We start from the raw sequence: 23,401 nt of genomic DNA on the forward strand, positions 1-23,401 counted from the left end.
CTTCTGTGCTTATAAAAAAAAACTTAAAATGCATAAAAAGGTTTATTATACTATACACAAACGTTATAGTCAATATTATCTTTCATTCCCACTATGGAATTGTGAGTCACACCTTGCTTTGGAACGGACCTACCTCTCTGTCTAACCTCTGGAGGCACAATATTGGCCAGCATTGATGTTTAATTAAATGATTAGCTCAGAGGTTTTGAATGCTTATCATGAACTAATGCTCATCATAAACTGACTTCACTGTGCTGCCAAAATGCATTTTAAATACAGAAAGACAGCTTCAATAAAATATTAATTTTACAAATTTAAATGCACTGTAACAAAGGAGGAAAATTAAACAGCCTTGGTCACCCAGCCACATTATACCTACAGACTTTATAGGCATTTTAAATTATTAGCTAGCTAGATGACTATTACCATGCAACCATAGGGTCCAAAATGAGGACTGGGGCCCCTGAACTAAACAGAGAAAGCACACAGTGCTCTAAGCATCTTATGAGTCAAAGGAACTGCTTTGTAAAAGACTCTTAAATGCATGCTAGATTTGTGGCAGTAACTGCATTAAGCAAACCTATCAACTGCAGTGAGGGTAGATGAATGTAAGAGTAGACTACTGCTCATGACAGAAGATGTTGGCAAACTGCTCTAACTGGCCATGCTTCAGCAAAGCATTTAAGCACATGCTAAAGGCCTCTCTTGGCTATGAATACTTTCTTGAATTGAGCCTAAGCGCTTTGTGGAGTTAAGGCCAGATAACATGCATTATTCCTTTTTGTGCACAACAATGTTCAAATAGAGAGTTCTTAGAGAACTGATACATTCAATTTATCTATCATTTAAGGGAAAAAAGAACAGGATGTACTTACCAACTCTAGGAATTCATTATTTTCATATGCATCGACACTCACACCTGAAGCTGACTATGAACTTACTTGGTACAAACCATTCTCTGCAAAGCTGGAGTGATGAAGATGCAGTGATGCATGCTGGAATTAGTGTATATTTATAACAATGAATGTAAGAAGCATATTTTTATTATAAGTAAAGTAAGTATGTACAGTTTGTTGGAAACTGACATGCAGAAAACCATGCAAAAGTATCTTTGCTTTTTAAAGGAAGTTTTCAGAGAAATTTATGTATTTCATAGATTATGTTCTTTATGCTGGTCACTTGTCTGAAATACCTGTCTTAGGGAGGAAGCTGTTCAGTCATTATTACAATCTCATCTTCAAATACAAAAATAAGCAACTCTATCACCAATGCGAAAATATTTTGTAATAAACAATAGAAAAGACTTTTTTTTGTGAGTAGAGGTGTAATCAAATAAAATCAGAAGATATCAAAGGGAACAAGCATTTCCATTTTTTTTAGTGTAACAATTATTAATTGAAAACAGAGATATTGTTTCTTATCAGTTTTATAGATGCTATAAGCTACTGAACAAATTGAATCTTTCTATTTGTTTACAGTCCTTAAAGAACACTACACTTCTCGTTACAGATACCCTCATATGTCCTGACTTTGTGATTTGAAGCCTTAAGGGAAGAAGTACTGCAATATACAACTTTTGCTCAGAAAATCTTTCATGTCTTAGGAAATAAATGTAAGCTTCATTAAATAAAATAATTAGAAGTATAATCAATTGCTTTCCTCTAATGAAAGAGGCATGCTCCTACTTCCTCCCACTGTACCTCTACCCTCCAACACTTCTGGTACTGGAGGGAAAAAACATTTCCAAATTTTAATTTAGAAAGAAAGAGCCTTTTGATTTCTAAGTCTAGTGTCCAGCATTTAAAATTACATATTTTACATATTCCATGTGACAAAATGGTCCAGTTGTTTCCTAGTACTAGGACAAAGAACCAAGCCAGCACATTTACTGACTAATCTAGAATCTTACTCTCAGATGGTTACTGTCTCTCGTTTCTACAAAATAAGTCCTCACTGCCGGCATATACACATTTGTTCTTCTGCTAACATTGCTCTACAGCTTAAACAGACATTCTTGCTCTGCCAGCACTTTTCCCTTTGAAGAGAATGGAAAGACAGTACAATTTCTTTATTCCAAGGACAAATAATGACATTATTTTATAATTCATGTATAAGACAATGTCTCTATTTCCCCAACTTTAGCTACCCATCTTGCACCTCTTCTTTTAGAATTTATGTTTCAATCATAAGTGACCAAAACTGCAAACAGAATTTCAGATGAAATCCTGTTAGTACCGTGTACATTGCCTATAATATTTTCTTTTCACTCCTAAAAATGCTATAATGCATCCTGATAGAACTTTACACTTGTCTTTTTTTATTGCCATGTCACATTTATGGCTTTAGCCACCCTGAGACTAATAAAGCCAGATCTCTCTCTTCCTCTGACACTTTCAATTATAACTCCCAGCTTATAACAAAAAAATCTTATTAGTTCCTAATTAGACTTTGTACTACACAATTTTGTTTCACTCACCCTTGCTTCTCTTTCCTGATCTGACTCTCCCATCTTCTATCAGCCAGTTTCACAGCCTTAATACTCAGAGAAATATTTCCTATTGCCTCCAAGTTAAGCCACAGTTCAAGACAGATTTCTGTCAGGAGTAGTACTGATCTCAATTAAACGAATCCAAGAGGGGGAAAAAATACTTTTTCCTCAGCCATATTGGCTCCCCTATCCAGTTTATCATGCAAGTTCTTCCGTCAACAGTCAACATCAGGGTGAAAACAAGCCTGGGAAAGGAGGATGTGCTCCTTTCAGCAGACACATCAGCCTGCTCCAGAGGCATTACCCTGTAGATCTTCACCAGCCTCAGCCTGCCTAACAGCTGATTGCCATGATCTTCTCTTCACTATTGGCCTTTACCTTTTCCTGGCCCCAGCACTTGTTGGATCCATCACTCATTGCATTGCTTCAGGATGCTAAGAGAGGAGACCACCATTCACCTCTTGCCAGTATCCAACGTCAGCATGCTGACAGGGCTGAGCAAAGGGTCAGAGTGGGAGAAAAGCCCATGGAGGGGGTGGAGAATGCAGCTGCTGACGGCAGAAGGCTGGAAAAACTGCAGCCAGCAAGTGAGTTTGCAAAGGTCATTTTACAGCCCAGTATCAGACTGGTGAGAGCTTGCTGCTCTCAGAGGACCAGATCCTTTCCTCCTTGACCCCCTTCCTCCCCTTCCTCTTCCCCACTTCCCGTCATGTGCTTCTAATCTGGGCATTGCTCAGCCCCTTTGTGAACTGCCTGCACCCACCTCAGAGCAAAGAACTGCCTGAAACCCGCTGAGTGACGGTATGTACCGATGCTGTGTCATGACACATAGCAAGGGGGAGAGAGGCATGAAGGCAGCTCTTCTCCTTTTCAACTGTTTTATCTATAGACTTCTAATACAAACTAATAATTAGTAGTAGTAATAATAACTAAGGAATGTATTTGACTTGCTGGCTATAAACCAAGTGTAATGCTACTCAGTGTTAAAAACAATATGCAAAATAAAAACAAGCATTTAAATTAATGCTTGAAAGGTATTTATAAGTTGGGAAGATTTAAATCACTAACTCAGCCAAATGCCACAACATGAGCTCATGTTACTTTTGATTACCTAGTGGGGCAATTAGAGAAGTTTGGGGAAAATTATGCCTTTCCTTCAGAAGAAGCCCGAAAGACAAGAAGAAATATACTGGGACGCCACGCTGCAGAACTGAAATTGACATTCACCATCTTGTCATATTAGAGTGCAGGCATACCAGCTGATATAGAAACATATCATTAAATAAGGTGTCTTGTCCAAATATTTATGACTTAAAGACAAACTTCTGCTTTAAAAACTCATGAAACTTTAATGAGGACAGAAGGCAGTAGAGAGAGAAGGCTTGTGAAATGAACTCTATATTTAACTCCAGGGTAGCAGCTGAGAAAATGTCCCACAGTTATTACATGCCTTGAGAATGGAGAAGAGGTTCTGACACAATTAGCCTTTTGGCCATATAGAAAAGTTATTTTTAAAAGTAAGTGGTGCTTCTCTGAAGGCTAGAATTTGTTCACCTTGCAAACTCCATTCCAATCAACACATCTTCAAAAGTGATAAACACACAAAGAAGAGTATTTGCAATTGACTTTTCTTTTCAAAATAAGTATAAGAAGCACCAAAACATATTCTTTGCCTGCACGTACATTGTCTTTATTTGGAAGAAATGACAAGAACAGAAAATATATGCCAAATACTAATACAGGAGCAGATGACAGATAAACAGTAATAAAAGGGAAGGTAAGGGACAGTCCTTCCAGAAGTAACAGTTTAGTCAACCTGGCAGACACATTTTTTGTGCTCTTAACTGAGTCTTCTGTTACATGCAAAGTATTTTTGCGAAGCTATGAAATTAATTACAGGATTAAGACTTAACAAATCTATCTCCTCCTGAGCCACCTAACATCCTTATGAGAAAATATATTTTTATTTCTGTTTTAATGGCAGCACTCTACCTTTGCGGAGCATACGCACTACAATCGCTGCTGCAGGTAATTGTGCATATAGCAATCACGAGAAATTTTGACAATGAAAAAGTTGGTGGTTTTCCATTGCAATTTAAAATATTTTCAGCAGTTCTAGTAATTTGGAACTCCAGTTAAGTACTGCAACTTTTCTGTTCTATTCCAAAGTGCTTTCTGCTCACAGTTACTTCACTGTTCTATGAAAATAAACAAAATAATTTTATTCACCTTAAAAAATAACTCATTATGGGGAGGAAATCAAGCAAGCAAAGTTTCAGACCTGAAGTTTAGGTGCTGAAAATGTAAAAATGCTGTCTGAAGACAGAAGTCAATTTACACATACTAAATATCTCAGCTAGGGTAACTTTATGTGCCTCTGTACACTTTTCATCTTTTACATTCCCTAACTACTCACCTGCTTTACGTATTCTCAGCAGTGCTATCTATTGTTCATCTTGGTTGTGAACTCCAAGTAGAATCAGAAACAAAAGTTTTGCTATCCTATTTATTTGTCCATTGTTCTAGGAAAATAAGCACAGGGCTGTTCTCTAATAGAATTGCATACTTTCACCACTTGATTCTGTAAATTCCAAATTATTTGTCTACACAGAATCTGCTCCTGATTTAGAAATCAGATTCTCTTTTACATATATATACATCTATCTATCTTACTCAGCTAGCAGTCTCAGCTCAAACTATAGCGTCATCTTTAATTTCATTAAAAAAAAAAAAGAATTCTAGAATAAACCCTAGCATCAGCTAGAAAATATATCACTTAGTCTTGTTGCCTTTCTCCATCTTGCCATTTTTTACCAGTTTTTTCACATTTTTGTAAATAATTCAGACATTAATATGCAACTTAATCCTTTGAATACTTTATCACAACTTATTATTTCAGGTTTGTGACAAAGTCAATTTTTAAGGCACCAAAAATGTAGTACTGAAACCAGTGCTGTAGGTCACATGTTGACATCTTAACGAAAAGACTATTGTAGGATTAGAAATATAAATGTTAGGAATTAAATATCTGATATGCAGTGACTATCTTATCATTATAAAATACTGCAATTTTACATTAAAAATTGACTTTCTATGCTTAAAGATTTTGTGTTATATCCATTAGTATACAATATACAACACTAACAACCTACCTGAATACTTTGCCCTGTAGTCGTACTTTGTATATCTCACTTTTAACTGCATTATTTTAACAAGACATTCACTAGACCTTCAGTAAATCCATGACTCTGAATGTAGTATTTACTTTTTGTGCACAAGGTATAGAGGAACAAAGAGAGATAGGAAGATAAATAATATCAATCTCTTTAAAGCAAAACAATGTGCACTGTAAGAAATCTTCAGTATAGTACTGGAAATAATATTTTCTACATAAGTTTTGCCGCATTTATTTAATTTTTTGGACAAAATTTTGTAATGCATATTAAAAAAATATGGCTAAGTTTCAAATAGATGAACAAACCAGAAAAGACACAGAAAGATTACTCTCATAATCCAGAAAACTTGAGAATCAGATATAGGTTAATATAGTATCAAATTTTACATAAGGAAATGAACTGCAATAACAAATGTAAGTGAAATGAGGACAGTTTCAACATGGTCCGCATTAGATGAAGGCAGATTTCACTGCACTAAAAATTACAGGAAGGTTTAAATGACCACATTAGCAAAGAATGCTCCCCCCCCAAAATCACCCTTTTCCAATAAATCTTACACATCTGAAGAACAGCCTTTCCACCACACTGAATATAGAGAGCATCTCAGTATTCTGACATAAAAGGTTAGAAATGGAAAGACAGCTAGAACATATCTGCCCCAAGAATTTTGAAATTCTTTGAAAAGGAATTTTGTATTTTGAAAGAAAATTCACCAAAGTAAAGAAAAAACTGTAATTGCTTGAAGAGATACTTTATAAACAGGGTGAAAACTATAAAATATTACATGACAGGAACTAAACATGGATATTAAATACATAAGCAGGTTGATGCCCATGGTCATAAGCCTGATACTTAAGCTACTTGGTTTTGTGCAAAGGTGGCTTATTTGTGCTCTATTTATGACATAGTGTCTTTTGTTCCATAATATATTTAAAAACAAATCTGAAAAATCATTACCCAACAATATAAGCAGCACTACAGATTGACTAGAATTCTAAACCTAAAGCAATCTAATCAGCCAATTTTTAAAATAAAAAGACCAAGAATCAAGAGAAATAATCATCTGTCATGCAAAACAATATAATTTTCTTTCTTTTGCCCATTAGTCAATGGCTCTTTTCATAATCTGATAAGTGAACAGCAACATAAAACAGCTGGAAAACTTGTGAGTTTATATGCCTGGGAAAGAGTTTACTGGAGCTTAATTTGAAATGTAAAGAGCCAGGATTGAAACTCAGAGGCGTACTGCTGGATCAGTTTGGTCTTCTTTTTAAGCTAAATAGAATTAGGCTAATTAAGTGTTTTCAAAAGTCTCTTTTGGATGCAAGGTTTTATTTTCACCTGTTTCAACTGTGTCATATACATTTACCACTGCTTGGAACCAACTTAGACACCTGCCTTTTGGGGAATTAAGATATGCTCTAATATGCATACATCTACAATTTACTTATATTCATTTATATACATGTATATGTATTATACTATGTAAATGCTATTTATATACATGCATACATAAATATAGATAGATAGATAGATAGATAGATAGATTAGATAGGTAGATAGATAGATAGATAGATAGATAGATAGATAGATAGATAGATAGATAGATAGATAGATAGATAGATAGATAGATAGATAGATAGATAGATAAAAACTGTGAGGATGACAAATAAAGTCTAGTATCTGGCTCAAGTTCCCAAGTCACTGGAAACAAGCTTGTGTCATAACCAAATACACCGTGGAAGCAGAAACAGTAAACAGCAGAACATCTTAGCCATAAGGAACTAAATTCTTAAGGTGGAATAAATGCAGATGGAAAAAAGGATTTGCAACTAGAATCAGGCCAAAGGTTCATCTAATGTCTTTTACCCAACACAAGCTAAAAGCAGATGGAAGATGGGATCATTCCATCTGCAGATACACTTGTGTATCTAAAAACAAATTCACCAGAAATGCATATGCACACACATATATGCACGCATGTACACAAAAAGCAGGACAGAGGGGATGCAAAACCAGCATTATGGCAAATTACACCCAGGAAGAGATTAACTGCTAATGAGCTGCATATCTCAAAAATAACTTATTTTCTCTCTTCCTCCTTCTAGAAAAGCTTTGTACTAATACTGCTAAAACGAAGACATAAAATTCCGATCACACTGAAACCAGTAATTCACAAAACTCTCTTCAACAAAACCAACACTTTACCCAGGTTTTCACTTACATATGTTGCTTACTATTACTTATTTTAGCTTATGGGTAATTTGCTTCCCAAGTGCATAAAAGTAACGTTTACTATAGGCCTTGGAAAAGTAACCGTGGCATATGCAGTAATCACTGTCATGAAAGCCACCATTTCACTTTTCATGGCTTCAATAAAACCAGTGGCAAATTTCTCTTTATAAAACTTTAATTCTGAACCCCATAATGTAAAACGTTTTATTACAAACATCTATCTCATCCCCTACAAGTATGTTTGGGAATGATTTGTCAAAGAAAGTGAGAATGATTCCATGCTTCCTTGAGATGTTACCAATAAATTACTGAAAATTAGCTACCAAATAAGCCCCATGTTGCTGTTGCTAAATGTTTCATTTCCACAAGCTCTTTAGAGAGCCAGTGCATTATCCCACTGAACTACTGAAATATGGAATTACGTAGTATTAAAGGTGAGGTATGTGTTTATACAGCCTATTGAATGCTTTCAAAAATAAAGACCTATAGCCTTTCATTGTTTAAAAGCAGTTTCTCTCTTTCTTTAAACCCTTTAAAAAGCCTATGAAGATTTTAATATTCACAGGATTTACACACAGGTAAAATAATAGAAGTATGGTTCTCAGAACAAAAAGATTTGCTATGTATTATAGAGCGCTCTAATACTAGAGCTCTTCTGAAAGGGTTGATTAATCATACTATTTAAAGGTTGTGACACATTTATGCTCAGACTAATACAGGCAAAGCTAGTAATTCACAGTTACAAACCTGTGCAAGAGACAGCTTGCATGTTGGGACACTTGGTTTTAAATTCTGGACCTTTTTGAACCCTGCCTGTTGCTTTGTGTTGAAGCCAGTTAATTAGCACATCTTAAGTCTTTAGTGATTTGTGCATAAAGAAAAAAAAAAGCTTAATTTGTTGTTATTTGGATTTGCTTTGAAAAGCCTTTGTCACTTAGGTTGGCTCAGAAGAACCATAAAACCTGCAAGGAATAAGGATAATAATTCATATTGTACTTCTCCTTAGCCAAGACCATAAAATTTTAGACTTACTTCTAAAAAAAAAAAAAAAGCAATCTGCAATCTGCAGAGCATTTCTTTAAAATACAGAAAGAGGTGTTGACCATAAATATACCAAAGATGTCAAGCTAATTTAGAAATAAATATTTAAATGGGCTTTAGTAAATTCTGAACATAGATCTCCAATCTTTATAGAGCCAAAAATTACTCAGGGCAGAGCAATATGAAAATTTGCATAGAGAGACACTGGATATTTGGTGCCATCGACACCCTAGAACCCGTGGAGTACAGTTGTGCTAATCATGGACAAGGAAAAGGTCATACTGGTATATGCCAAGTAAAAGCTTCTCTCACCACTTCATCCAAGCCAGAATATTGACCTTTCAATTTATTTGCCTTACGAGCTTTCAAAGCATTTACCCATGAAATATACGCTTTGCTGCATCTCTTTCTGCCCCTGCTTTCCACCAAAAAGAAGAAAAATGGACTTCACCCATGATTTCACCTTCCCACAGTTGGTGAGGAATGGGGGTGCCACAGCTGACTCCAGGAGCATTGTGGGGGGTGAGGGGGGAGTGGGGACGGGGCAGGGGCACATGTTGACCAGGCAGCACTTATCCTATCCATAAGTGTTCCTCCTGCTTGCCCCATGGTATTTTCTGCTGGTATTGGAAAGAAGGGGAATCTACACAAGCAGAGTCTATGAACCAGGTCTTGGACTGATAGCTGTGTCCTGGGGTCAGACTGGCCAGGCATTGAGTCCCACTAAAGCAGATCTCTTCGGAGGGGTCTTTAAACCAAGAATACAGGAGCCTTTCTACAACAGCCAGAGGAAGGAATATATCCTACACAAACAGCGCGGGCCGGCCCTCCCTCTGACATCTGTGAAAGCGTCTGATACGTAAGACACCTTGAAGAGGAAGCAGAGGACTGAAATCTCCATCCCTCTGGACAGAAGCTAGCAAGGACAAAGATCTGAGCAGTCAGCAGGGAAGACTTCAGGGAAAAGAAAGGTGAACAGCTTTTTCTCAAAATTAGGAATGAGGTGGGAGACAGCAATTGCATGTTCTTTGCACAGCCACAAAAAGGAGGGAAAGACTGGGCACAGGGAAGATAATCTGTGGAAAGTCGGATTCAAAGCCTAAGGTAATTTATAGTTATCTCAGTTAGGAATATTCAATTAAAGGCTTTGAAAAGCAGTGTAGGCAGCAATGAAGAGTTTGGCTTCTCTCCAAAAGTAGCTGCACTCACACCCAGGACTGGGATGGTCTCAGGAGGAGTTAGTGGAATTAATGGAATTACTAGAATCTCCTCTCCTGGTCAAAAGTTAGTGCTCCTGCCTGACATACCAAATTATTCCCCATTTAGGTTACTCTAGAGGCACATTTGTAAATGGCAATATTGAGTCTTCTTTATGTTCAGTTCAATATTCTCCATTTGACATAACAGCAGCCATGATAAAAATATGTGGCCTGAGAGTACAGTTAGGGAAATATGAGACTGAATCAGCAGTTTGAATTCTCCCTCTTCGACCCATACATTTTAACTTGTAGGGTTTCCAGTTTGAATGTTATTAGTGTTTCATTAAGGCCATAACTACTGTGTTCTGGTTCCTGAAAGCCTGTTTGGCATAACATTCAAATTAGCAGTAATGAGAAAAATATGCTCTTCCATCATCAAGTTTGTTACCTTGATGAATATCTCTCTGTAGGAAAATATTAAATGAGTTAATGTACCTGCCTATTAAAAGCCATTTCAGGAGATGGCTGAACATATAGGTGGCCTATTAGCTAAAGAGAAATTCAACCTAAGGCCCAAGGAAGAAATACAGATGTATCTAAAAAGTGTATTTATTACAGATATTTCTTACAGCTACTCATAGAAAAAGTAGCTGTCAGCAAAATGAAGAGTGCTATAAGATCACACAAAAAAAAAGTTGGGCAATTTTGGGGCATCTGGATTTTGCATATAATGACTTATATGCATTTTTTGTGCATATGAAGCTTTTTGTGACTTCCTTGTAGCTGAGCTTAGATTATCTGTCACAGTAACAAAACAAAACCAGCAGAAAAACAGTACCTGAACAACAGAGTGAGTTTTCTGTTTAGTGATCAGCGTCACAGATGGGGGGGAACAAAACTCTGGGTAAATTCTAAGGCCTTGGGATGACAACTTGTTTTAAAGAATATTATCAAGGGGATTACTCTTTCCAGAACTATCTAGAGAAGAAGAAATCAAAGATTGTAATATGGATATTCATTCCCTTTTTTCTTCTGAACTTTTTGTAATGCCACTCAACTATCAGCATGTAGAGATAAGTAAACCACTATTTTATAATGTCAAGTAAACGTAAATACTAAACTTATATTTGCTTATATACACTTACTGGGGTAAATATTGAGAAAAGCTGTTTTACCACTGAAAAATGAGTATTCACACCAGTTGGAGAGTTAGAAATTCCCATGCTTGCAAATACTCAAGATTATCAAAAACAGTGTGATAAAATTTAGAACATAGAGATGGGAACTGGATTTATACAGAAATCTGCCAACTACAGTTTATCTTTGATAAGCAAAAAAGGACTGGAAAGATCTTCCTAAAATGTTAAGCCTAGCTCCTCCTTCTGTAGGCATGAAGTCAGCTTTCTGTAAACATCTTATTTTATAATTCTACTAATCAGTAACTCTACAGAGTTTTGTGGTTTGGGTTGGGTTGGATTGGGGTTTTTTGTTTGATTTCATCTGAGTTGTGGTTGTTTTGTTTTGGTCTTGGTTTTGTTTTTCTACCCAAATTATTTCACTGGAAACTTGTTCCAGGATGTGATGACTCAAACATGAAGAAAAAAGCAAATCTTTTCTAATTTGCAGACTTAAATTTAATCACAGTTACTTACATATTTTGTTCTTCTGCTAGCTTTACCTCATTGTGTACCAGCAGGATGTACTTATCAGCAGGAATCTTATTTTCTCCCCAACTCTCCTACACTATAAAAGGCAAGGTTTTATAAACCCCTCTGTAATGTGGGCTCCACTGTCATCTGAATAGTATTTAATTGCGTGTGTTCCAGTTTGAGTTCACTTTTTTTTTTTTTTTTCAAGCACAAAACCACAACTGAATGAATTATTCTAAATGGGGTGTCCAACGTGCTACTGCTTCCGTACTGCTACTGAAATAATTTTCCTGGTACATCCTAGGACCATATTTGCCTTTTTCACAGCTGTGCCATGCTGTCAGCTCATACTTCTTGATCGACCAGTAATACAGAGATATGTTCTCCTCCTCAGTTATTTCTAAGTAATAAGCCCACAACCTACAGCAAAATTACATTATTGGCTCCAAATGACCTTTCATCGTGGACTATTTAGAGTGTAATCCCATTCCTATTATTAAAGTTCAAGCAGCCTTTCTGAATGATATTCCTGTGTTCCTCTGAGCTGCATATTGTGGGAAAACCTCCTTTCTTGTTCTATTCTCCCTGTCCTTTGCCTCCTCCTCACAGTGATGTCACTATAATTATTATTTATATTATCTACTTAATTTTATATTATATTTTAACCCAAATATTTAAATTAAGTTATTAAAAAATGTTGGTTCCTCTTCTCTGTCAACAAGAATTACAAATTCAGTCATTAACTCTTCAGTCTCTCAGTATTAAATGGTCCTGATCCTCACCAGGTAAATTGACACTCTTGTACCAAAACAGATGTTCATTTTTTCTGAGAGTCCCAGTTATTTTATAAAAAATATTGATTTAATCTCTTTTCTGATAATACTGGTGGGAGTTGGAGGCTGAATGCACTCTTCTGGAAACATACCAGCTGCATTGTAAAGGAAATTGTCACTATTACCAAACAGTGAAGATCTTATTTCTTGCTGCAAGCATAAATTTAAGGATAATGAATAGCAATGCTTTTAGTATACCTTAAGACATGTTATGAATCCTTGCAGTAAGACAGTAGAAAGCAAACACAACCAGTAAAGGACTGAAACAACACAAATACTCTGGAATATTAAAAAATTGATATTTCTTAGCTGAGACAAATGAGTTCTGTTATCTCTGTGTAATCTAAAAACATTTATTTTATTTCATCAAAAATTATACAACTAAGTCAAGCCAAGGACATGTCAGCCTTACCACAGCTGTCATTCTCCCTCTCATTTAAGTCAAGGAGTTAAAGAAGAAAATTTATATGGGACTGGCTGCTTATTAATTGTGCACACAAAACCAAACAAATCCCTTCGAAGCATATTAGCTTTAAAAGTAATCCCTTGCCACCTAAAATGACATGTGAACTATGCAATATATATTAAGAATAATTATTCATCAGACATATCAGATATCAACTGCTGATGATTTAAGGTTCTTCGTTTCAAAATAAACTTGCATTAACAGACAATCAAAATATAGAATGTATTCCTATTTTCAAAGGAAATTAACTTTCTGTAGTACTGGTTTTGCTGTCACATGGCCCTACAGGATCATGGGGTTTGTAGGCCTTAAAAATGGGAATTTCCATATTTGTCTTTGGTTTTCTATCCTGTTTGACAGTAAAACTAACTGATAAACTAATTCATATATTGGACATGATGAATAAGAACACTTATTGGCCACATATTTAATTTCCCTACAGCTCTCTGGCAGTCTGTTAGATTTCTACATCTCTCTGAAACTTCCAGCTTATTTAGGAACAATTCTGATCTGTAAGAAATAGTTTGGAATCAGTTCCGAGTTACTTAAATACTTATACTTTAAAATCATATCCTGTCAAACCAGATTAATCTGCTGTACTAAGAAAACCTTTTGTTTCTGAGCATATCAGTTGAGCATACACAATTGCCAACAGAGGGGTTTTAAATTCAGTTCATAATGTAGGTTTTTGGTCAGCACAGAATACATGTGTTATTCATGTGGGGGAAATGTGCTGGTTCCACTATAATCTAAGTATGTTTGGGTATGCATTTGCATTCATGTCTTAAACTTAAGTGAGAAATTTAGCCAAAATAGACTCACCTTCCAAGCAAAGGTTTGATCAACTGTTGAATGCATAGCCATGCTTCAGCCTTGTTTTAGCTATTATCATTGGATAGGCACTTCTTCCTACTTCAATCTAATACCATGTTTCATTTCAGCAAACGAAAATCAGAACTCATGTTTGATGCTACCTAAATGGCATACACCAGATTTCACAAGTGTCCTTACAATAGAGGCATGCAAAGTGCAGGACAAAACATCATCTGCTTTCCCTGTTTTACTTTCAATACTTTCATTTTGTTTTTAGTAGGAACAAAACAATCAAAATGCATATATATACATCTCTCAAATATAAGCAGATATGTACACTTTCACAAGCATCTAATACAATACTCTTAGACTGTATTCCTTAAAGATGGAGTGGGTTTATGCCTCTTTTGTTTCCTTTGCCTCTCTCAGTGCTATAATGCAATCCTCGGTGTTTGAGCACCAGACTTCAAATGAGATATCTATTCAAAACATGCACAGACAAAATAAGTGGTTTCCTTAGTAATGGGAACTGTGTAAAAGCTTCTGAAACAGGTCCTCCTCCAGTAAGTCATTATGTATATGATTCTTTCTACCCCAAACTTATTAATGTAAAGATAACTTTGTATTTAAAGAAAAATACCTAATGTGCACCCACAGGTTTTGGCAGTCAAATTACAGAGGAAAGGGGAAACATTTACTGCATTCCTAATTAAATAGTTTGGGTTTTAATCAGAAAGGATGTTGTATGTTCCAGTGACCTTTTAATTAATTATCTAGATTTGCAAGTTGAAAAAAATGAAATTGTGTAACTAAACTACTAAGAACTTGACTTCAGTACCCATCACATTCCAATAGTTTAGTGTATTTGATTTAAACTGTCATGTGGTAATGATATTCTGAACACACTGCACATATCCATGCTATTCCTTATCATCACCAAGATAACTTCATGCTATTCATGGCATGGAAAAATTACCGCAATACTCAGTCTCAGACTAAAAGCACCAAAAAGCAACATGACATTCTAGTTCTAATATTTAGCTTAATGGCTGTACAGATTTCAAAACCAGCAATATAGCTCTTGTGCAAAGTTAAAAGCAAATAATCTAGAACTGCAATTGCTGTTTATCTATTTTTAATATTAAAACAGAATAAAATGTAACAAACATAGTGTTTGTTTAGTTTCATCAAAAAAGGTAAAAAATATCAAGTCTGAAGTTCTACCCTTGAGAAGCACATGGAGGCTTGGCATATATACCTAAAATAATAGAAGTGACATTACCAGGGAAAGTGGGTAAGTTAAAAAAATTGATTAGTTGGAGAAGGAATTCTCTCTCCCTGATCATATACTATTTGCCACACTGAGCAGTGTTAACAAAAAAAAGGGTAAACATGTTTCAGATAAAATATTAGTTAATTCTCCATAGAAACAAAAACAGATATGAGCAAAGAAATGTAGAAAGTCCTCTCTATACGAACAGAAACTTCAAGATTTACCACCACCCATAAGAACTACAACAAGTCCAACCAGGGTGAAAATTCTAGACCTTATATTCATATAATTGCTGCCACCATTTTCTTCATCAACCTCAGATATGGAATAGCTAAAATTGCCATGAGACTAAAAGGTATATTCCATGCACATACTAGGTCCCACGAGCAACAGACAGATCATTATGAATTCAACAAGGGCATCTTGATGCAGGTAGTCGAGAAGCAAACAAGGGGAGGTGTGCTTAGACTTTGTGTTTCAGAAAGGAGGACTAGTTGGGGATATGAAGTCTGGGGGCAGCCTTAGCTGCAGTGACCATGAGATGCTGGAGGTGAGGATCCTGCATCAAGGGAGCAGGGTAATAAGTAGGATTGCAACCCTGGGTTTCAGGAGAGCTAAATTTGGCCTCTTCAAGGACCTGCTTGGAGGAATCCCATGTGTTATGGCTCCGGAAGGTAGGAGGGTCCAAGGGAGCTGGCTAATATTCAAACATCAATTCCTCCAAGCTCAAAAGTGATGCATCCCCATGAGTAAAAAATTATGCAAAGAAGGCAGGAGATAGGCATGGATAAACAAGGAGCTTCTGGCAAAACTCAAACAGAAGAAGGAACTTTACAGGATGTGGAAAAAGGAACAGGCCACTTGGGAGGAATACAGGTGTGCTGTCAAAGCATGCAGGGAGGTGACAAGGAAGGCTAAGTCTGTTTGGAATTAAATCTGGTGAGGGATGTCAAGGTCAACAAGAAGGCCTTCTTCAAGGAGATCAGTAGGAATAGAAAGACTAAGGAAAATGGGGGCCTGCTGCTGCGTGAGGTTGGTGCCCTGGTGACGAAGGACACAGAGAAGGTGGAGCTACTGAATGCCTTCTTTGCCTCAGTCTTTGCTGTTAAGGCCAGCCCTCAGGAGTCCCAGACCCTGGAGGCAAGAGAGGAAGTCTGTAGAAAGGCAGATTTTCCTTTGGTCGAGGAGGATCATGTTAGAGATCACTTAAGCAAACCTGACACCCACAGATCCATGGGCCCTGATGGGATGCACCCCCAAGTGTTGAATGAGCTGGCAGATGTTATTGCCAAGCCTCTCTCCATCATCTTTGAAAGGTCATGGAGAACAGGAGAGGTGTCTGAGGACTGGAGGAAAGCCAATGTCACTCCAGTCTTCAAAAAGAGTGAGAAGGAAGACCCAGGAAAATACAGGCCAGTCAGCCTCACCTCTGTCCCTGTGAAGGTGATAGAACAGCTCGTGCTGGGTGTCATCTCTACGCCTGTGGAGGAAAAGAAGGTCATCAATAACATTCAACATGGATTCACCAAGGGGAAATTGTGCTTGACCAATCTGATAGCCTTCTACAATGGAATGACTGGCTGGGTAGATGAGAGGAGAGTGGTGGATTGTTCTCTGCCTTGACTGCATCAGGGCTTTTGCCACTGTCTCCCATAACATCCTCATAGGTAAGCTCAAGAAGTGTGGGTAAGATGGGCAGTGAGGTGGACTGAGAACTGGCTGGATTGCAGAGCTCAGAGCGTTGTGATCAGAGGCACAGAATCTAGCTGGAGGCTCATAGCCAGCTGAATCAGTACTGCATCCAGTTTTGTTCAACTCATTTGTCAATGACCTGGATGAAGGGACAGAGCGTACCCTCAGCAGGTGTGCTGATGATACAAAACTGCGAGGAGTGGCTGATTCACCAGAAGGCTGTGCTGCCGTTCAGCGAGACATGGACATGCTGGAGAGTTGTGCAGGGAGGAACATAATGGAGTTCAACAAAGGCAAGTGTAGGGTCCTGCACACAGGGAGGAACAACCCCAATCACAGCACAGACTGACCTACTGGAAGACAGCTCTGCAGAGAAGGACCTGGGTGTTCTGGTGGGCAGCACGTTGCCCATGAGCCAGCAGCGTTCCCTTGTGGCCAAGAAGGCCAATGGGATCCTGGGGTGCATTAGGAGAAGCACGGCCAGCAGGTCAAGGGAGGTTATCCTCCCCCTCTACCCTGCCCCGGTGAGGCCACATCTGGAGTGCTGTGTCCAGTTCTGGGCTCCCCAGTTCAAGAGACAGGGAACCACTGGAGAGGGTCCAGCAGAGGGCTATGAAGATGATTAGGCGACTGGGGTATCTTCCTTATGAGGAAAGGCTGAGAGAGCCGGGTCTGTTTAGCTTGGAGAAGAGAAGACTGAGAAGAGATCTTATCAATACATACAAATATCTTAGGGGCAAGTGTTAAGACAATGGGGCCAGATTTGTCAGTAGTGCCCAGTGACAGGACAAGAAGCAACGGGCACAAACTGCAACACAAGAAGTTCCACCTGAATATAAGAACAAACTTTATTTTGAGGGTGACAGATCACTGGAACAGGCTGCCGAGAGAGGTTGTGCAGTCTCCTTTCCTGGAGATATTAAAAACCATCTGGACATGACTATGTGCAACCTGATCTGGGTGAACCTGCTTTAGCAGGGGGGGGTGGACTAGATAATTTTCAAAGGTCCCTTTGAACTCTGAACCATTCTGTGATTATGTGATCCCAGTCTTAAAGATACACCATTGAGAAGTTTCCAGTAAGTTATATTCAATTACTGTAGATTACAAAAAACCTGAAATGTCACAAGTAGGACAGAAACATACTGAAATGAAACAATTTTTAAAATGAAATGCATACACTGAGCTTGAAAGCCTCTTTACAGATCCCATATTTCATCTACCTAATCCAGCTGCAGATAAGGATTCTCTAGCTGCTTTTCACTACTCTGTCTTCATTAAGATTCCTACACAGCATAGCGAGGTTGTGGTTGCTATGTGTGACTCACTTCCAGCTTTCACCAGATGCTGAAGGTATGCCAGAGATTCTTTCCTATTAAAATAGAGCCAGGGATGAAAATTATAAGAACCCAGACAGAACTCTGAGTTGAACCCAATAGGTATAAAACATGTTAAGATTTGTCAGACCTCAGGTGATTCCTGAAAAAGGCTGACTACAGCTCTAGAACCTATGAGGAAAGAAGTTACAGCTCTTCCCTGGAATCTTGTCCTTTGTTTCATAGAACATAGTTACTATGTGAAAAGGCAAGTTTGCTGGAATATGCAAAATCCCCTCGATCACCAAGATAAGCACAAACTTATAGCCACTACTTTAATTCATCCCCATCGCACATGACTGAATTGGCCTGTGCTGTATGGCTCTTTTTACTACACGGTTCCAGATTTTGCTAAGTCATACAGCACCTACTACCTACATAGCTTTCAATGAAGTAGCTGGTGCTTTGTGTAGATGTGAACTTTTCCTTATGTGAAATTCTTTACAGGTTCATGGCCTACATTTGTTTCCATCTGCTTTACCTCTATCCTACCACTAACTCTGAGATCTCATAAAAGAAAGCTGGTAGCAGGTTAAGTAATCTGTGCATAATGCTTTCCATTATAAAGTACAACTGTACTTAGAAACTGAACTCATTGGCAATAAGACTTGCATCTTCAAAAAAGACAAGAAATAGAGCTAGAAGTATTGCTTTTGCTTATCATTGAAAACATGACTCAGTTTCAGAGGGATACACGTTAATAAAAGTTACTCCTTATCTGTATGGAAGCATAGCCCTTAGTAAAATATCAACAGTGGCCATCATATCTAAAAATGTCCATGACAGTGTCAGGCTGATGACATTGCACTGAAAATGCTGGCAGAACAGGGTTACATGAAGCAGTGGCACTTTTTCTCTCTTCCGGGCAAATCACGCAATGAAACCTGCTAATAATTAATAAGTCAATAAGTTAACTGATGATGCCACAAGACAGATTTCTTTGAATCTGAGCAAATCCAGACCTTCACTCGGAAAGGAATACGTCCCGCACCTCACACAGAAGATACACTAAGGGTATGCATTACAGAACGGGTGAGAAATAATCTGTCAAACACCAGCTCACCAGCTCCTCTCTTTTTTACTCTAAGGGTTACAAGAAGCAACTGCAAAGAGCCACCACGCAGCCCTCTTCCTTGTAGTTACAGTGCCTCAGAAACCAAGACCGGGGCACGTGTAGTCATAAGCGATAAAGATATTCAAAAAGTGTTGGCTCTTTTACACTTGGACATAATCTGTACGGATATGCACTTAAAAAGATTTTTTTTAATTGCCCATTTCTGATATAACGTGTGTTATCTTTGAATTTAAATCAAATACTGGTGTGGTTTTTTTCTTTAATTGCATAGTATTTATTTCAGTTTTTAACTATACTTGCTGCATTCTAAACACAGCTGTGTTCTCAAAGCCTAAAAACACTAGAAATGGTCACCATTAATTCCCTGAGCCACAAGCCCACAGGATATTAAAGCCCAAGGATGCTCCACCTTTCTATGCAACGAAAAAAGGAAAAAGTTTTGAAATCCTCTTCCAGTTTTAAGTAAAATGCAGACCCAGAACCAACCACTGTATTTTTATAACTAAGTTTTTTATACATCCCATTAATTGTCCACTACAAACAAATAATTACCTAGTTTATTTTCATGTGCCCACAGTAAAAAGATAAAACGCATGCTAAATAAATACCTGGAGTTAGCCTACATTACTTTCATCATCTCTATACCAGTCTGAGATTTTTTTTTCTATCCTGTAACCCATTAAGCTATATATATATAATTCTAGTGAAATAGATTACATTGCTATTTTAAAACCACCAAACATCACACTGAAATCAGCAGGAAAATAACTTAATGAAACTTAATCATGATAATTGTATTGGTTATAAAAGATATTTTTCTTTTGCAGATAGTTTGAAAAAACACATACTCTTTAGCATTAGCTAAATTTAAAAACTGAATTATTTCACTTTTTATGAAACAGAACTTTATTATGATATAATAACATTTTAACTAATATGTAAATGTATGCCTATCAAGGAGGTACTTTAATTGCATATATAGCCTATCATAAGAACTCACTTTCTTTATGCAAGTATACTTTAGCTGATTTAATTATTTAGCCCTCTAATTACATAGTCCATACCAATCAACCAAAATGAAGCACTTCTATAATCTTAATTTCACATGTTAAATCATTGAATATATTTTCACATGATTCGCGTGTTAACTAGAAAGTCAGATTTTGAATGAACAACAGTGAGTACATTGCCATGTAGGGCAATGGTAGACCCTACCTATTCCCTTTTCCCCAGAACTTCTGTATCTCCATTGGTTGAGATAAGAGAAATAGCAGTATTTATTTGGTTTTAAGAGAACATTTTCCTTTTTTTTTAATTTTTCCAAATTTTTTTAAAGTTTTCTTCTCTCTTACTCTACGCACCGTAGCACCCCTGTAGCACAGGTTTACATCTTTTGTTTGGGATAGGTGTGACTAGCCACATGGCTGAGATCATAAGATCAGGAAGGATTCCCATTTTTGCGGGGGGGGGGGGTGGGGGGGTGGGGGTGGGGGGGGTAGCGTGGCAAGAAGTCTTACTAATCCAGCTTTGGGTTGTGCTTCTTAACACACCCTGAGCACTGTTCCATCAGACAGTGGTTGTCACGTGCAGCAGGGAAGGAAGGCTCACAGGTTCTCTTTGGGAAATGTACAATGGTTTGTATTTGCAGCTACTGGTGGTGAACATTAAGTGCTATCAGAGTCTCAAAGAGCTACCTTGCGGGAGTAAGGGAGACTCACGGCTTCACCAATGAGCCCTGAAGATACAGAAAGGTGACATGACATCTTCCTGGCCTGAGGCATTCCCTGTCTCAACCCCAGGCAAGCAGACTTGAAAGGTAACCAAATATGGGTTGGCCCCAACTGTTTCTGCTATACCTCTTTAACGCACATTAGAAAAAAATGTAATGCCTATAATAAGCAAATGGGAGAAAATGAAAGCGGCACTTGGCCTTCCTCCCACCCTACAGTATCTTACCTATTTGCAGTCTGTCACTTACGTGTCATTACTTCCTGTATGAGACAGTCCCACTCAGCTGTGTGAAAACAGAACAGCAGATATCTTTAAAAAAATTAAAATGTTGTTCCCTATACTTAGTTTAAATACACTATTTAAAAATTTGAGGAAGCTTCTTATAAATAAAACAGAAAACTGTTTTATTACAGCCACAACAATGTATCAGTGAGTCAAACAGGACTGATTTTGCAAAATTTGCCCTAACCAATTATAACAAACAAATTTATTCAAGAAGTTGGTATTAGTTTAATTCACTTTTCATAAAAAGTGATTTTTTTGAAGTGTAAATTAATTTTCTTACAGGATAAAAAAAAAATATTGTAGCACATGCTTTCCGACTCAAATTGAATAGAAATTATATATGATGTTCATAAAATAGTAACCTTTTCATAACAGAATTCTGGTGCTATTGCTGTTACAAAAAGTACATTAATTTACACTGTTTGCTAATCTTCAGAATTTTTTCATACTATTATTAGACAGGACTTTGAGCCTTCAAAGCAGAAGCATGAAAAGAGAACCGCATCTCACTTCGATCCACTAGAGGGTGGGCTGCCTCAGTCAGGGCTGAATTCCTGTAAGATATCCAACATTTTCGTTTTGACCTGTTGATAATCAACTCCTTGTATTTCACTATTGTTCATTTTCTATTACAGAGCAACTTCCTTTATATAAAACAGTATGTATGAAAAAAAAAAAACCTTTTACTAACAACATCTATCTCATTTGTTGTTTTGTATATCTGGGAAAAAGTATGATGTATTTCAGTGTATACTTCCCTTAAATTCAAAAGAAAATCACAAAGCATTTTACAATTTTTAAAACCATCATAGTTTGTATACCACTTGTTCACAGATACAGAATAAACAGGAAAAAAGATTCTTCACAAAAGGGTATGGCACAAAGGGAGAAGGGAGAAAGAAAGGAAGAAGGAGGGAAGGGAAGGAAAAATCTGTGCAGCCCATTGTTTATATAATTAGATGGCCACAGAAGAGAGAGTCAAGTAGACAGAGACTGAAAGAAACTGACTTTATTTAAGCAACCCCTTCCTCAGTTTATTCTGAATTTTTATTTCTCAGTAAGATGTATTATTGCTCTTACATTTACAGATAAACATATACAATAAAATTTAATATTTGATAGAAATTGGAAAAGAAGGAGCATGAAAAATATTTTCTTTCTTAAGCTTAATAAAAAAGCACCAAAACTGGGGGTGGGGGGTGGGGCGGGCATGACATATGTTTCCTGAGTGGTTTCAACATGCAGTATCCTCTGAACTACAGCAGCCTTTGCCGAACTTCAGTGGTATCTAATAAGTTGTTCTAGAGCACAGAAAGCATCCTTATATAGCCTTAAAAAAAAGGGGGGTGGGGGGTGGGGGTGGGCGTGGGGTGGGTGTTCAACCTCCTGAGCTGCTCCGTACAAACACAAAGCATGCCCTGTAACTCCCACAAATGGGAAGAGATGTGGAAGCGTGCAAAGGCTTGTTTCATGTACCCGTAGCCGAGGCAGCAGTGTCACGTAACAGACAGCTTCCCACGCCAACCAGGCTGGCGCAGCCACGCACGCTGCGCGGCATCTGGGCACGCCGAGGCATTGGCTGCTCTCTGGGGAGTGGAAGGGGCTCTGTTATTAATGACCGCCGAGCAGGCAGCACCATGTCAGTGTGACAGCCGAGCGGGTGACTGATGCACCACTAACCACCATGGAAACAAGGAGAAATAGGAACGGCTAGCGAGCATCTCTTGCTCTCTCCCCCCTCCCCGCCCTCCACTGGATTGCGAGCCTCAGCCAGCCAGGCAGCAACAGCGCTCTGGCAAATGTAAGTGATCTCAGCTGGCAGCACAGAGAGTCTCGCATGTTGTAGGATATCAATAGATACATCTTTGTATGATATACCATTAGGCGCACACACGCACACCGACTCACAGACATACGTGTATGCACATCTATTCAGACTCTGGGTTTAATACAAGTATGTGGTTACCTGAAGTACAGAATCAAAATTACTGAGATGCAAGAACTCCAGCTCTGAAACTACTCTTATACGGTAAGTTCCTCTTTATTTTCGATCTTTTATCCTGATTTTT

At 37.7% G+C, this 23,401-nt stretch overlaps 2 protein-coding genes across 2 annotated transcripts in view; one reads left to right on the top strand and one right to left on the bottom strand.

Annotated features, from left to right (window-relative positions):
* IMMP2L (inner mitochondrial membrane peptidase subunit 2) overlaps nt 1-23,401 on the bottom strand; it is a 477,314-nt gene that overhangs the window by 224,238 nt on the left and 229,675 nt on the right. The gene's annotated exons all lie outside the window — the stretch shown is intronic.
* LRRN3 (leucine rich repeat neuronal 3) overlaps nt 22,813-23,401 on the top strand; it is a 34,967-nt gene continuing 34,378 nt past the window's right edge. The window contains exon 1 of the mRNA XM_056340694.1: nt 22,813-23,361. The gene's annotated coding sequence lies outside the window, so the exon portion shown is untranslated. The remainder of the gene's footprint in view (nt 23,362-23,401) is intronic.

Source organism: Falco biarmicus, chromosome 5 (genome assembly GCF_023638135.1).
Source record: "Falco biarmicus isolate bFalBia1 chromosome 5, bFalBia1.pri, whole genome shotgun sequence".
Taxonomy (NCBI): Eukaryota; Metazoa; Chordata; class Aves; order Falconiformes; family Falconidae; genus Falco; species Falco biarmicus.